Here is a 13,878-nt window from a genome sequence, read left to right on the forward strand (position 1 = left end):
TAATCTTTTTTAAAATAATAATTGTAATTTTGTACCAATCCACTTTGACTATCCTCCTGATAACATATGTTTGAGGCTGTTTGTGGGTCCCTTGGCCAAAGTTCTCTGAGCAACAAGGAGACCTGCATTTCTAGAGAGGAGACCCACCATTTCCTTTCCATTGCAGTTGGCATTGCCAGGTGTAAACTGATACCCATGAACACCTACCAATGACTCATCAACCATGGATTTTCCATCTTGAGTCTGTTTTTAAATGTTTAAAACATGACAAAAATAACTAGTTAAATTTTTTAACTTCCACCCCCCCGTAATTTTTTAACCACCTGTTTCGATGAAGAGTTCTGGAAAACCTGAAAGTTTGCACACTACAGTATTATGGAATTATAATTGGTCCTGGAGGTGTTGTTCTAGTGAAAGAAGGTTTCTATGGATGTTCTTGCTAATTTATTATTACTAGACAAGTTTTAGGGCTGAGTTGTAATAGTGAAACAGTTTCTAGGGTTAAACTGGCAACCTTGGCTCAAAGTAAGCTGTGGAAATTGTTTTCAGTGCTGCAGTTCAACTCTGAGGAATCATAACAAAACAAGTTCCCACCCTTGTTGTGCCAAATGGACTCTCATAGCAGTCAAAGGAAAGATACTTCAGCTCTTGCCTACAAGTTAGATGGTCCAACTTTCTTTTCCAGTAGGCTCTTGTTCTTCTTCTAGCACTGATCAGGGCTTGGGAAAATTATTGTTTAGACTACAACTTTCAGAAAAAACAGGCCAGGATATGGGGTATCTTAACCTGAAGTTCAGAGTATAGTTGCTGAGAAGATGCTGAGAAATGCACAATTTGTCTCCATATCACCAAGAGACAAAAGGCTGACGTGTTGTATTTTAGTATTTTTCATAATCCCGAACAGGCATTCTGAGACATTCTCTAATGTAGCGCTGCTAAACTGAGTTTCCTATCACACTGTGTTCTTCATATGCACTGAGTTTCATCTCATCTAGGTTTCCAACCAAGGCCAAATAATATAATAGGGATGTGGGCTCCTCAAACTATCTGAAAGGGCAGCTTGTGTGTTGGATGCTGAATTCACTCCCTCTTCTGTTTCTATGAGCGGCTAATAGGCTCCAAGAGTTCTGTTGTTGTTTTCTGAAGTATTTCCAAAGAATTGACACATATATCCTGATTGCTATGTTACTCATAGCAAGGACTGTATCATCTTAATCGGAACCTTGGGCATTCAAGATGGGCACCATGTTACTGATGATCATTGCCTAGTTTTCCAGAAGGGGAAAAATAATACAGTAATAAAAAGTTATTTTCATTGCTAACAATGCCTTGTGTCTTGTAACCAGAGCCTGGAGATGTTACTTTGTTGGAATGGCAACACCCCCAGTCAGCATGACCAGTAGGGATTTGAGGAGTTGTAGTCCACACTTCCTAGTTTTGTATCTAACCACTTTTTCTTGTGCTGAGATTTAATGACTCTGTGTCACTTACTCTGAAAACAGGTGGAGGTGAAACTTTTCCTGTCAGGACTTCACTGTCCCTCCGCAGAACCTCATGCAGGCAGGCAAGCAGTCAGACTTGCCCTTCTCCTACTCCACCCTCATATCTGAACTCACCAAGAGCATTGCACATTTTAGGTCCTCCATTTTAAACTCAGACCAAGATGCTGAGGAAAAGGACACCCAGTCACAGCCCAGCAGCCCCTGAATGCTCTCCCCGCCATGTCAGTATATAGATATTTGCCACGGGCACAGAATGGCTCTGTCTGAGTGTTTTGACAATGCTTGGGTCAGGAAGCCAGGCTGGAGGGGGGTCCTGTGGACAGCCAGGGAGTGGAGCCGGCTGAGCGCCCAACAGTGAGTCATGGCTGTTGGAGATAAATGGAAACACATGTGCAGCCATTTGCGGGCTTTATTGCTCGCAGCACAGAAAGCGTGGACACTTCGTAAACACAGGCCAAGGGCTGGTCCACCATTCCCACACCCACTGTTGCAGAGACTGAGGCGTGGAGGGTGGAAGAAAGCTCTTCTAACTCATTTCCCAGAGCTGGCCCAAAACAGATTGCTGCCTGGATTAAAGCCCAAATGCCCCTCCCTCCTCTCTGAAAGGGCCAGCACTTCGGAAAAGTGTTTCTCTACCTTCAGATACCAATTCCTACCTAAATCAATTCCTCTCTCCTTTCAAATGGTGCCCACTCACGCTTTTCAGTTCATCCTGCTTCATGGCAGCATCAACCCCGCAAAGTCAGCAATGGTTTTCCTTATGCTGTCTAGCTTGTTATTGTTTGTACTGCACATTCAGTAACACCAATCCTGAAATCAGAAACAATCTGTAAACTAGGATGTTTTGAACTACAGCTCCCACCATCCCCAACCACTGTCTGTGTCAGCTAGGGTTGATGAAAGTTGTGGTTCAACAATATCTATAGGGCCATAGGTTCCCCACCCCAGTTTTAAGTATCTGACCTGTCCCCACTCTCCAGCACAAGAGGATATGGAAGCAGTCGTTTGGCTCCATGATGAAGGGGGTAAATTATGCTATAGGTCAGTCTGTTTAGGAAACATAAATATTTCATTATCATGAGATGACATGATTCACTGGAAAAGACAATAATGGCAAAGTGGAAGGAAAACTGCAGCACGGGTGGCTTGATTAAATAAAGGAAGCTGCAGCCCTGAGTTTGCAAGACCTGAGCATGATAGTTGAAGACTAGGGATTCTCTCATCCCTAGGGTCACCATAAATCAAATGTGACTTGATATCAGATAACAAGAACAAACACATACAGTATTTCACACATTTCTGCTTTCGATACTTGTCAGTTGAGGTGTCACAGAACTCCTCTCTCATGAGGGGGCAAAGCTATCCACTTCTCTCTCCTTTCACTCCTGTGCCAGTTCCTCACAGACAGTAGTTAAGATGGGCACTGGTATGTGTAAGATGTGATTATGTTTGCATGTAGGATGGTTACATACATCTTAAAGAGAGCTGATGGTCCAGGGACCAGTTTTCACCCATCTGAGATCCTGCAGGGGGTTGCATGGGCTGTGCAACATGCCCAGGGAATGGGCCAAAATGGATGTGGCTGGAAATCCATTACACATTTTGAATTTCAAAACTGGGAGGTTTCTAGGAGAAGGCAGCCCTTTTTCTTTTTGGCTAGAAAATTGGGGGGGGGGGGGGATTCCAAGGAGTCTAGAGGTGTTGAGGGCCACAAACTAGCCTTGGCGACTGCACATAAGTCTGGAGTTGCATTTTGCCCATTTTCATTCTGATAGGATGCTGAGCATTCTTTTCTCATAGTTCTTTGAAGAAACTGTTTGACTAGGGCTGCATCTTCACTGCAGAAATAAGCCAGTCTGACACCACTTTAACTACCATGGCTCAGTGCTATGGAATTCTGGGAATTGTAGTTTACTGTGGCACCAGAGCTCTCTGATAGAGCAACACAAATGTCTCACAAAACTACAATTCCCAGAATTCTATAGCATTGAGCGATGGCAATTAAAGTGGTGTCAAATTGGGTCTTTTCTGCAGTGAGGATGGAGCCTAGGATAAGCCAATATAACTTCAGTGTAGATATGTGGTATCAGACTTGGTGTTGCTTTTCCTTTTATTATGCAGAGAAGCAGCAGGAAGGGCATGCTGCAAGTTAGGAAAAAGAAACTTTGTGTTAAAGAGATATTTGGAAATTTCAAAAAGTTATGTATATCAGCAAGGACTGACTTCTAGTGGATGCGTTCATTCCTTCCACTTGACTGGAATTATTATAGTTGGTCCACTTCTTTTTTCTGGAGAATCCAAACAACATCTAGCATCTTCTGTTTTTTCTTCCCATGTTTCTTCAGACTTAATCTGTGATGTCTTCATTTTTATTCATTTTTCAAGCAAATAGCAACTGCAGCATTAGTCTGACAAATGTAGATAGATGAGTCTCTCCTCAGGGTTTTCAGGGCTCCTTGGGCCTTTATTTTAAAATTTCATTTTTGCAGACTACAATTATGTCATTATTTCCTGGTAGTGGCAGTTGGGGGATTTGTGGTGAATGGCTCTTAAAATTAATTGTTTAATAACCATAACGACAGGTACAGTTCTAGGGGAAGTGGCCTTTCATTACTGATTTTGTCTCATTTTTTTCCTTCTTTTTATAGTAAAACAATGCTATTTTACTATATGAAATGGCAATACTGCAACAGATTGCTACATGAGGAGGAAGAGGTAAGGAGACACTGGAAAGAAAAAGAAAAGGGAGAGAGTTAAAGAATGCTGCTGTCATACTGCAGAATTAATGCAGTTTGACACCACTTTAATTTTCATGGCTCAGTGCTGTAGAATCTTGGGATTTGTAGTTGTGCATTGGATTTCTCTAAGATAGAATTATAAATAGCTGTCAGAACTACAAATCCCAGGATTCCATAGCATTGAGTCATAGCAGTATAACAATGTGCATTAATTCTGCAGTGTAGATTCAGCTGAAAAGAGGATGTAATTGGCTACTTTAGGTTCTAGCCATTCCCACTACTATGGTTTAAGACCAATCTACTGTATGCATTATGTAGGTTATACCCAAAGGAATATGGTCTTCAAGAGAAAAAAAGATTAACAACCTTCCCTAAAACATCACTATATTTGTTAAACAGAACCTTTCTATTTTGATTTCAGCTAGTAGTGGGAAAGCAGTGCCTCAGTGATAACAAGCTATAGTATGGAAGCCACCTATAAAAACAAGAGATACTTAACTGCTTGATTTTCATTTTGAAAACACATGACAAAAATAAATGGACACAGCAGAACAAACATTTATCAGATCATCTGAGTGAAAAACAGAAACAATTTTGAACTGCTCTTTTACTAGAAGCACTGAGGGAGAGAGGTTTGACTCTTGATGCTTAAATCCAAACTGTAGGAGGGTGAATTCTGAAAGAAACCGGAGAGCTTCTGTTTATGCTGTTAGGAGATGGGAGTCACATGCAGATGCAGCTGATGTTGCTAGAATATATGGAAGAAAAACATTATCTGCATTCCTAGCATGGGATTAATGCCACTGTGAAGTCTCCTTACAAGGCATTTTTGGGAATCCATGTTTGCTTTGTTGTGATGTGGCTTTCTGGTCTGAAATGCTGACAGTGTGCATCTAGAGCCATCACACCTGAACATTTCAAGCAGCTTGAAAATAGTGAGCCTGCTCAGGAAATGACACATTCCTAGTATGTCACAAGCAGGCTCTTTGAGGCTGAAATTGAAACCTCTCTAGTGCAGGAGATCCACCACTGCCTCCACAAGGAGACCTAAGGACACCGTTACACACCAGAGAATAATGTAAGGGAGCCCAGCAATCTGAAAGTCTCAGCTGGAAATCAGTATTGCAGTTGCAGATGTGTAATGTCAAGTTATAGATCCATATCTGATCCATAGTTACGAGCATTATATGCCATGATTGTGAATACACCCCTCCCAAACCTACTTTACCAGGCAGCTACAAGGAGATCCATTCATCTGGTGATTGGGATACTGGAGGACAAGGTTTCCAGACCCCTCCCACCAGCCAGCAAGGTTGTGATAATCAGAAGCATGTCATTCAGTCACCTTGCACTGGATTGCTGAAACTGGTTATTAAAATTATTAAAAGACACAGGATCAGTTGACGTTAAAAGGGGAGCTTTGAGTGGTGAAGGAGGAGAAGACCAGAGTGGCCAGGGAGGATGGAGAAGCAGAAGGATCAGAAGGAGGGAAAGAATGGATCTCCAGAGCCACTAAAAAGATCTGGGGATGAGAACCTGTCATTAATTATTTTGAATGGCATCACTGAACAGGATGAGTCACAAGTCCTCAAATCTGTCTGCACTGAACAATTATGGCTGTTTGATCCCACTTCTTGAACTACAGCATTGGAGCTCTCTTGCAGAGGAAGGGAAGTGCCTTCCCAAACTACAAATCCCAGGATTCCATTGTATGGAGCCATGGGAGTTAAAGTGGAATCAAATGGTGGTAATTGGATAGTGTGAAAGCACACTTCATCACAGCCTCACTGGCTGGTGGTGAAAACATCCTCCTCCTTAATTCTGCTTTATATTTTAATATGCTGTATCCCACCTCAAGCCCTGAGGAGAGGCAGGAAAGAAATAATTTATTACGTATTATTATACTCCTATCAACAGCTAAATTGACCCCGTTTGCCTGATCCTGTGGCTGCCTGGTAAAATAGAACCATAGATTTGGAAGTGCCCACAAGGGTCTTCCAGTCCAACCCCCTGCCATGTAGGAGTCAAAGAACTCCCAGAGTACGGCCATCCAGACTCTGTGTTTAAAAACCTTCAAAGAAGGAGACTTCATTATATGCTGAGGCAGTGCATTCTAATATAAGACAGAGGAAGGTCAACCCAGGGAATGCTATCTAGGCTACATCCATACTGGAGAAAAAATCTGGTTTGATGCTGCTTTAACTGCCATGACTCAATGCTATGAAATTCTGGAAATTCTAGTTTCTTTCTTTCAAAGACCTCTGGTGCCATGACAATTCTCAGGCCGCATTCCCACTTACAAATAAATCGCTTTGCAGTCTGAATCGATGAATCGGTTTGGCAGCGGAGCGTGGTTTACACTACATTTGCTCCGATTGCATTTTCTTGCTGCAAAATAAAATAAAATAACCCACTTGTAGTTCACATTGGCAAATGAAATGGTTCAATTTGAAGTGTTTTCAGTGGGATATTCCCCCCTCATCACTGTAATCTTATTTACGTACTTCTGTACAAGTGTTGAAGAGTGGACTAATACAGATTGTTAATTCCCGCTTCCCCACCCAATGACCCCTTATCACGTCATAGTAAATCAATTCCGATCCGCATCTCATTCACACTGACACTGAATCAATTTGTGAATTCGATTCTTCAAATCGATTATTGAAATAGATTCTGATCCACATCTGGTTCACACTTGCGCAGAACTGATTTATCCAAAAAGACGCAGAAAAAGTCAGCGTCAAAAAGATGTGGGTTAAATGGGTCTAGCGCATGGTCCTTCTCTCTGAATTGCTTCAGCAATTTGGTTCATGTGTAAACCAGGGTCATTTAAACCGCTTCAAACCGATTTGCAAACCTATTTAAAACGTAGTTGAAATGAGGCCTCAGAATTCCATAGCATTGAGCCATGGCACTTAAAGTAGTGTTAAACTGGATTAATTCTGCAGTGCAGATGCAGCTCAAGTATCGTCCGATTTATTTTCTAGTGTAGACGCAGTCCAAGTCTTTTTGGATTTATTGCAAAGCTCTGAAGTTCCCAGAATTCCATAGCACTGAGCCATAGCAGTGTTACACATACAAGTGGACTGATATCTACAAATCTCATGCTAAAATATCAATCAATTAGTCCTCAAAGTGCTGCTAGATTTCCTTTTTTCTTCCCTCCCTCTTTCCTCCTTTTTATTTCACTTTCCTCTGTGTTTCTTACTCACAATCTGTCTCTCCGCCCCCACACACAAACACACAGTCTCTTTCTATGAATTTGTCATGATTGATCACGGAATCACCAAATGTGTTGTGCTATCTAATTGGGCCAAAACAAAGGCCACTGCAAGGTTTGAACCCAATCAGTCACTTATTACATAAAGACTTTTGATGTCCGTATCTTTCCTCCTCTACAATACTTATTAATGATCTGATTTTGACCAAACCTGCTCTTCAGGTTACCATGCCAAAACATATTTGTGCAAATTCAGGACCAGTCTGCAAGCTTGGTTTGTTTTTTTCTCCAGAAAATTACAAGATTTGGTGTGTTTTGCATAGAGCTTAGTATGAAACAAGTTCTAAGAATTTTAAGTGTTACCATTAAACTACTGTCTTGTTTAAATCATAAACAAAATCATAAGCATCAACCCAGCCAACACTGCATATATTGCCTTTGGATGGAAATAATTTATTTACTTGTATCCCAGGGCATTATCCTTTGAATGCCAGCTTTCACCATATTTAGATAAGTAAGAAATGTAATTGTTAGTATCCTGTTTCATATTTTCTTGACTTACCTGACTTAGTATTCTTTTTGATTTTCAATAAATAAAGATTGCAGTCCTGTATACACTTGTTTGGAATAAGCCTCCATGGTGCTTATTTCAAAGTTCATATACATAGGTCTGGGGCATGAGTGCCACTTTTGCTCTCAGTACTAGAATCAAGTTTATCACAAATGGTCTTGCAAAGAGGGCATATATTCTTTAACTCTAGGGATTTTGTTACTTTTTAAAAAAGAAATCGGTTCCCTTTTCATTTTGCACATGTTCAGAGGCACTAATATATTAGGTCATTTTTTAAAACATAGTAGCTGATTCCCTTTGCAAAGAAAAGAAATGGTGAAGATGACAATTTGTTCTTTAATTTTATTCTGCGAAAGCAAAGGAACTACAAATGTGGCATCACACACCTGTATTATTTTCTCCCAATCTCTCCAAGGTGGTGTTTTGGGCTATGCACATAGAATAGTCAGAGGCAAAAACCAAGAGATAAGCCACTTGTAGTGCAATCAAAGCTGAGAGGCAGAAAGAGGACTCCAGATCAAGACTGTTTGAACAGACTTCATCGCAGCAGAATCTCTCACACTCAAGGGGGGAAACCAGCTGGTAAGGAGTATTAATTCAGTATCCAGTTAGAATGCTGGATCTACATTTGGAGTGCAGCCAAGACAAAAACAGGGACTGTATCAAATGTGCCTCTAGGGAAGATATTGACCTTTTACAGATTTTTTTTATTCCTGCAGAAAAGAGGTTACAAGCATTTTATGCGTTCAGTTTGTGATGAAGACACGCTGCATCAATAAAAACCCAGTAGCCACGTGGCCAAGGGGGAAAAAACAGCACTGGTAGCACTGGAGATTACAACAGTGCTATTTTTAAACTCAGTGACACTTTTGATACAGAAACCTCAGCCCAGCAAAAGTGCTTTTTTCTCACAGTGGATGGTATCATCAGGATAACCAGCTGGAGAAAGGCAGAGAATAGGGAAATAATTTGTGGAGCTGAAGCTATCATTCTGGCTGCTTTGTGCAAAGGCTTTGTGGGGAAAGGACCAGGTTATCTTATCATACTTGAAAGGCAGCTAGGGTGTGTGTTCTTCATGATGCTGAGGAGACAGTTCTGCTGAAATTACAGCAAATGCACTACTGTTTCAAGAAGTTATAGATTGGCTGCATGCTCCTAAAGAACGTAGTGTAAAAATGAGATATAGCTGGCCCTCCACATTTCTGGTTTTGTCTTTTCCAAATGTGGTTATTTGTGGAGTTAATCGATACGTCCTCTCTAGGAATGTCTAGGACCTCCAGTGTGACTCAGGTAGAAGTTGACCAGTCATGCTGAAGGACCTAGAGATTCCTAGAAAAAACACTTCCCTGGGCATTTGTAGGTCCTCCAGCATGATTCCATCATCAACTTCTGGATGATGTTGACCATAGAGGTGCACTGGAGGGCCTACAGATTCCTAAACAGGTGTTTTCTCAGGTAAAAAACCAACCTGCCAGTGTTTTATTTGCAGTTTTCCCACTTTCACAGAGATCCTTCCTGTAGTCCTACACCAGTGAATGTGGAGGGCCCACTCATTTTATATGGCTCATCTATGAAGTCACAGGTGTTATTCTGCTTTAGGAGTCTGAATGGGATTGTGTGGAACTAGTCAAGAGACCCCACCATAATCTTCTAGAAGATATTCTTACAATCCTCATAAAGAGGCAGATTTAACTACAGCTCAAACAGGTGTTCTGGAATGAGCATGGGAAGTGATATCTTTCCCATAAGAGTCCAAATCACACTGCAGAAATAATCCAGTTTGAGACTCCTTTAACTGCCCTGGCTCAGTTGTAGGGAATCCTGGGAACTGTAGTTTATTGTGGCACCAGAGCTCTCTGACAGAGAAGGGTAAACGTCTCATAAAACTAGTTTCCAGAATTCCCTAGCATTGAGCCAGGGCAGTTAAAGCAGTCTCAAACTGGATTATTTCTGCAGTGTGTTGAAAACAGTGCTCCAGAGCTTTTAACAGTGACCATTTATTCCCAATCATCACATCTGTATGCAACTGCAGAGCCTCCATCTCCTCTAGTGAAAGTGCACTCTTGGCTTCAAATTAAGTCAAGGCCTCATTTTTCTCAGCCAGATGCTGCATAATAAAATCCTGCAACTGAATAGGAGGTAGTCATAGGTTAGGATGTAGTCATACAACTCCAGCTGAATACGGTAAGAGCAGACCAACAGGACATGGCATGGGAAGACATGGCTGCACTCAGTTTGCAGGTCTGGGATCCCATAGGCTGAAGCACTTTATTTACTCCAACATGATTTTATCTTGCCTTGAGTGAAAGTACCTGAGTGGTCAGAAAAAAGCAAAAAGTGAGAGCAATGCTGTTCAGCTTTTTCTCCTCCTCCTCCTCCTGACATTTTTGAACGGGGAATTTTTAGATCTTTAAGCATGTTTTGTTTCCAAACAAAATAAAACAAAAACACAACCCAAACAAAAATGAGGCTTTCCATTTGTGTTAGAACAAGAATAAACATAAACCATAATTCAACAGTGTATTGTAATAACATCAGCTAAGATCATTCACACTTATATTACTGTGTGACATCCTTGTGTGCATATTTGTATGTGCATGTAGAACAAAATTAAACTCTAAAAATAACAGTTTAAAGCAGGGGTAGGCAACCTTTTTGAGCCGGGGGCCGGGTTGCTGTCCCTCAGACAACTGGGGGGCCGAAGCCAAAAAATAAATAATTAAAAAAAAATTTTTTTTTAAAAATTAAATATATAAATAAACCAGGACAAATGTAGGACAAAATTTTCAAATGGAAGACACTTTTTTTTAAAAAAATGGAGGACACGTGAAAAAAATTGCTGATTTTTAAAAAAATGTTAATATAAATGCATGTTTCTGAGGCTTCTATAGACAATTGCCCCCCCCAAAGGCCCCGGCGGCAATCGGCGGCGGGACCGGGCCGGGGGCCGGTCCCAAGGCCTTGCTGGGCCGCATCCGGCCCGTGGGCCGCAGGTTGCCTACCCCTGGTTTAAAGCAATACAAAAACAGCTATACTAATATCAGTTTATATAGCACAAAAATATAGCATTTCAGTTAATTCTGCACATTTGCTTGGTTCAGTGTCAGGGACAAAGCACATGTTACACACATATACAGCAAACACGGGAGAGGATTTATAGTACATTTTGTTCATGGAAAAGAGGTAAAAGTAAGGTAAAAAGGGCACACTTCAGCTTTTCTCTGCTAGTTATTTTTCTGCTTAAAATAATCCAGTGTGTCTTTATGTTGACAAGGGTAATTATAAGAGTATTTGGAATTGCATAGGTAGAAGAACATGTATGGAGCAGTATGGGGCAGCTGAGCAGAAATCCCAATGTTTCCATCAATTAAAATCTCCTTCCAAAGATTAAGCAACACAGTGCTTTATTTGATAAAATTGCTGGGTTGAAAAATGAACAAATGCAGCTTTGATTTTTATTCTCTTTGAATGTCATAACCAGCACAGCAGTCCTTTTTGCACAAGTGTTTAGTGCATGCACGTGGAGTTCAGAATTGAAGCCATCCTTGTCCTGCAGAGACCTGAAAATAAAAAGATTGTGACAGAGTCCCAACTCCACATGCATCCTTTTCATTTCAAAACAGTCTCATCCATTCACTTCCAACCTTGACAGCTTGCACAACAGTCACAATCATTGAGCACAGAGAAAAAGAGCATAGGTAAAGAGAGAAGGGAGGAAGTGTTGGGGGTGATGGAATGGAGAAGGATGCTTTCATGCTGCAAAGTTAAAGCACCACAGTTCCATTTTAACCACCATGGTTCCATATAAATTTGCTGTTTATGGGAGCAGTAATAAGACTGCTCAGCCAGGGCACTCTACCACCTCACTAAACTACAAATCCTAGGATTCCATAGGTGTTAAAATGGAATCAAAGTGCTATAACTGTACTGTGAAAGGGGCCTACAGGTAAAATGGCTTAAGGCTCTGGCTGTGCAGACTATATGCAAACGTTGTCCCCATCTTCAAAAAGGGGGAAAAAAGAGGATCCAAACAATTATCATCCAGTTAGTCTGACATCAATACCAGGAATGATTCTAGAGCAGATCATTAAGCAGAGAGTATGTGAACATCTAGAAGGCAATTCCATAATCACAAAAAGTCAACATGGGTTTCAGAGAAACAAGTCATGCCAGACAAAGCTGATATCTTTTTTTGATAAAATTACCAGCTTGTTAGATGAAGGGAATGCTGTGGTTATAGTATATCTTGATTTCAGTAAGGCCTTTGACAAAGTTTCCCATGACTTTCTTGCAAACAAGGTAACTGTTTATCAATGACTTGGATGACAGAATTGGGGGCATACTTATCAAATTTGCAGATGACACCAAACTAGGGGGAGTAGCTAATACCCCAGAGGACAGGATCAAAATTCAGAATGACCTGAATAGACTAGAAAGCTGGGCCAAAGCTAACAAAATGAAATTCAACACGGATAAATTTAAGGTACTGCACTGAGGGCAGAAAAATGAAATGCACAGATATAGGATGGGGGACACCTGGCTGAATGAAACTACATGTGAAAGCGATCTGGGAGTCCAAGTAGACCATAAGTTGTACATGAGTCAACAGTGCGACGCGGTAACTAAAAAGGCCAATGCAATTTTAGGCTGTAGCAATAAAAGTATAGTGTCCAGATCAAGGAAAGTAATAGTGCCACTATATTCTGCTCTGGTCAGGCCCCACCTGGAATATTGTGTCCAGTTCTGAGCATCACAATTTAAAATGGATGTGGAAAAACTGGAGCATGTCCAAAGGAGAGCGACTAAAATGGTGGAGCTGGGGACGTTCAGCCAGGAGAAGGATAAGAGGTGACATGATAGCCCTGTTTAAATATTTGAAAGGATGTCATATTGAGGAGGGAGCAAGCTTGTTTTCTGCTGCTCCAGAGAACAGGACCCGGAACAACGGATGCAAGCTACAGGAAAAGAGATTCCACCTCAACATTAGGAAGAACTTCCTGACAGTAAGGGCTGTTCAACAGTGGAACACACTCCCTCGGAGTGTAGTGGAGTCTGCCTCCTTGGAGGTCTTCAAACGGAGGCTGGATGGCCATCTGTTGGGGATGCTTTGATCTGGATTTCCTGCATGGCAGGGGGTTGGACTGGATGGCCCTTGCGGTCTCTTCCAACTCTATGATTCTATGAGATTTCTTCCAATGTCTTGACAAGGACCTATTCAGAGAACTTTCCTGGATCTACACAACATCACTTAAAGGCCTTTGAATCCACTGAGAATATAAGTGGAAGAAAAAAGAGACAAGAGAGGGGGAAGAAACTGACTTGCTTAAAACTCTTGCTATATCCTGGAGAATGGGTTTTAATTATGATTGTGATTGTAGTTAAGTGCCTTCAACTAATGGTGACCCTGTCCTAGGGTTTTCTTTGTTATTTAGATGAAGTTTGATTTTGCTGTTCAGAAGCTGAAAGTGACTTGCCAGAGTCACCCAGTGTGTTTCCAGGGATGAACAGAGATTTTAACCTTGGACTCCTAGTCCAAAATACAAACCACTACACCATGCTCAGATTATTTTTAATGTGAGATTAATCCTCCTTCACAAACTTTATACAGGAAAATTTCAGGACTGGGGGAATGAATCTCCCCCCTTATCCCTCTCTTTAAATCTCCTTGCACAAGATATAGAAATAATGTGCAGGGCTGACAACCCATTCATTAGCATTACATAGAAAGGTAGGAAAACTATAAAGAGGAAATAGAGAAGAATAATCCCCCCTTCTTGTAACTCCGACTCCATCAGACTCTGAATAGGACTTGGCCTATTAACATGCTTGTTCCAAACTAATTGGGGG

This window comes from Sceloporus undulatus, chromosome 2 (genome assembly GCF_019175285.1).
Source record: "Sceloporus undulatus isolate JIND9_A2432 ecotype Alabama chromosome 2, SceUnd_v1.1, whole genome shotgun sequence".
Taxonomy (NCBI): domain Eukaryota; kingdom Metazoa; phylum Chordata; class Lepidosauria; order Squamata; family Phrynosomatidae; genus Sceloporus; species Sceloporus undulatus.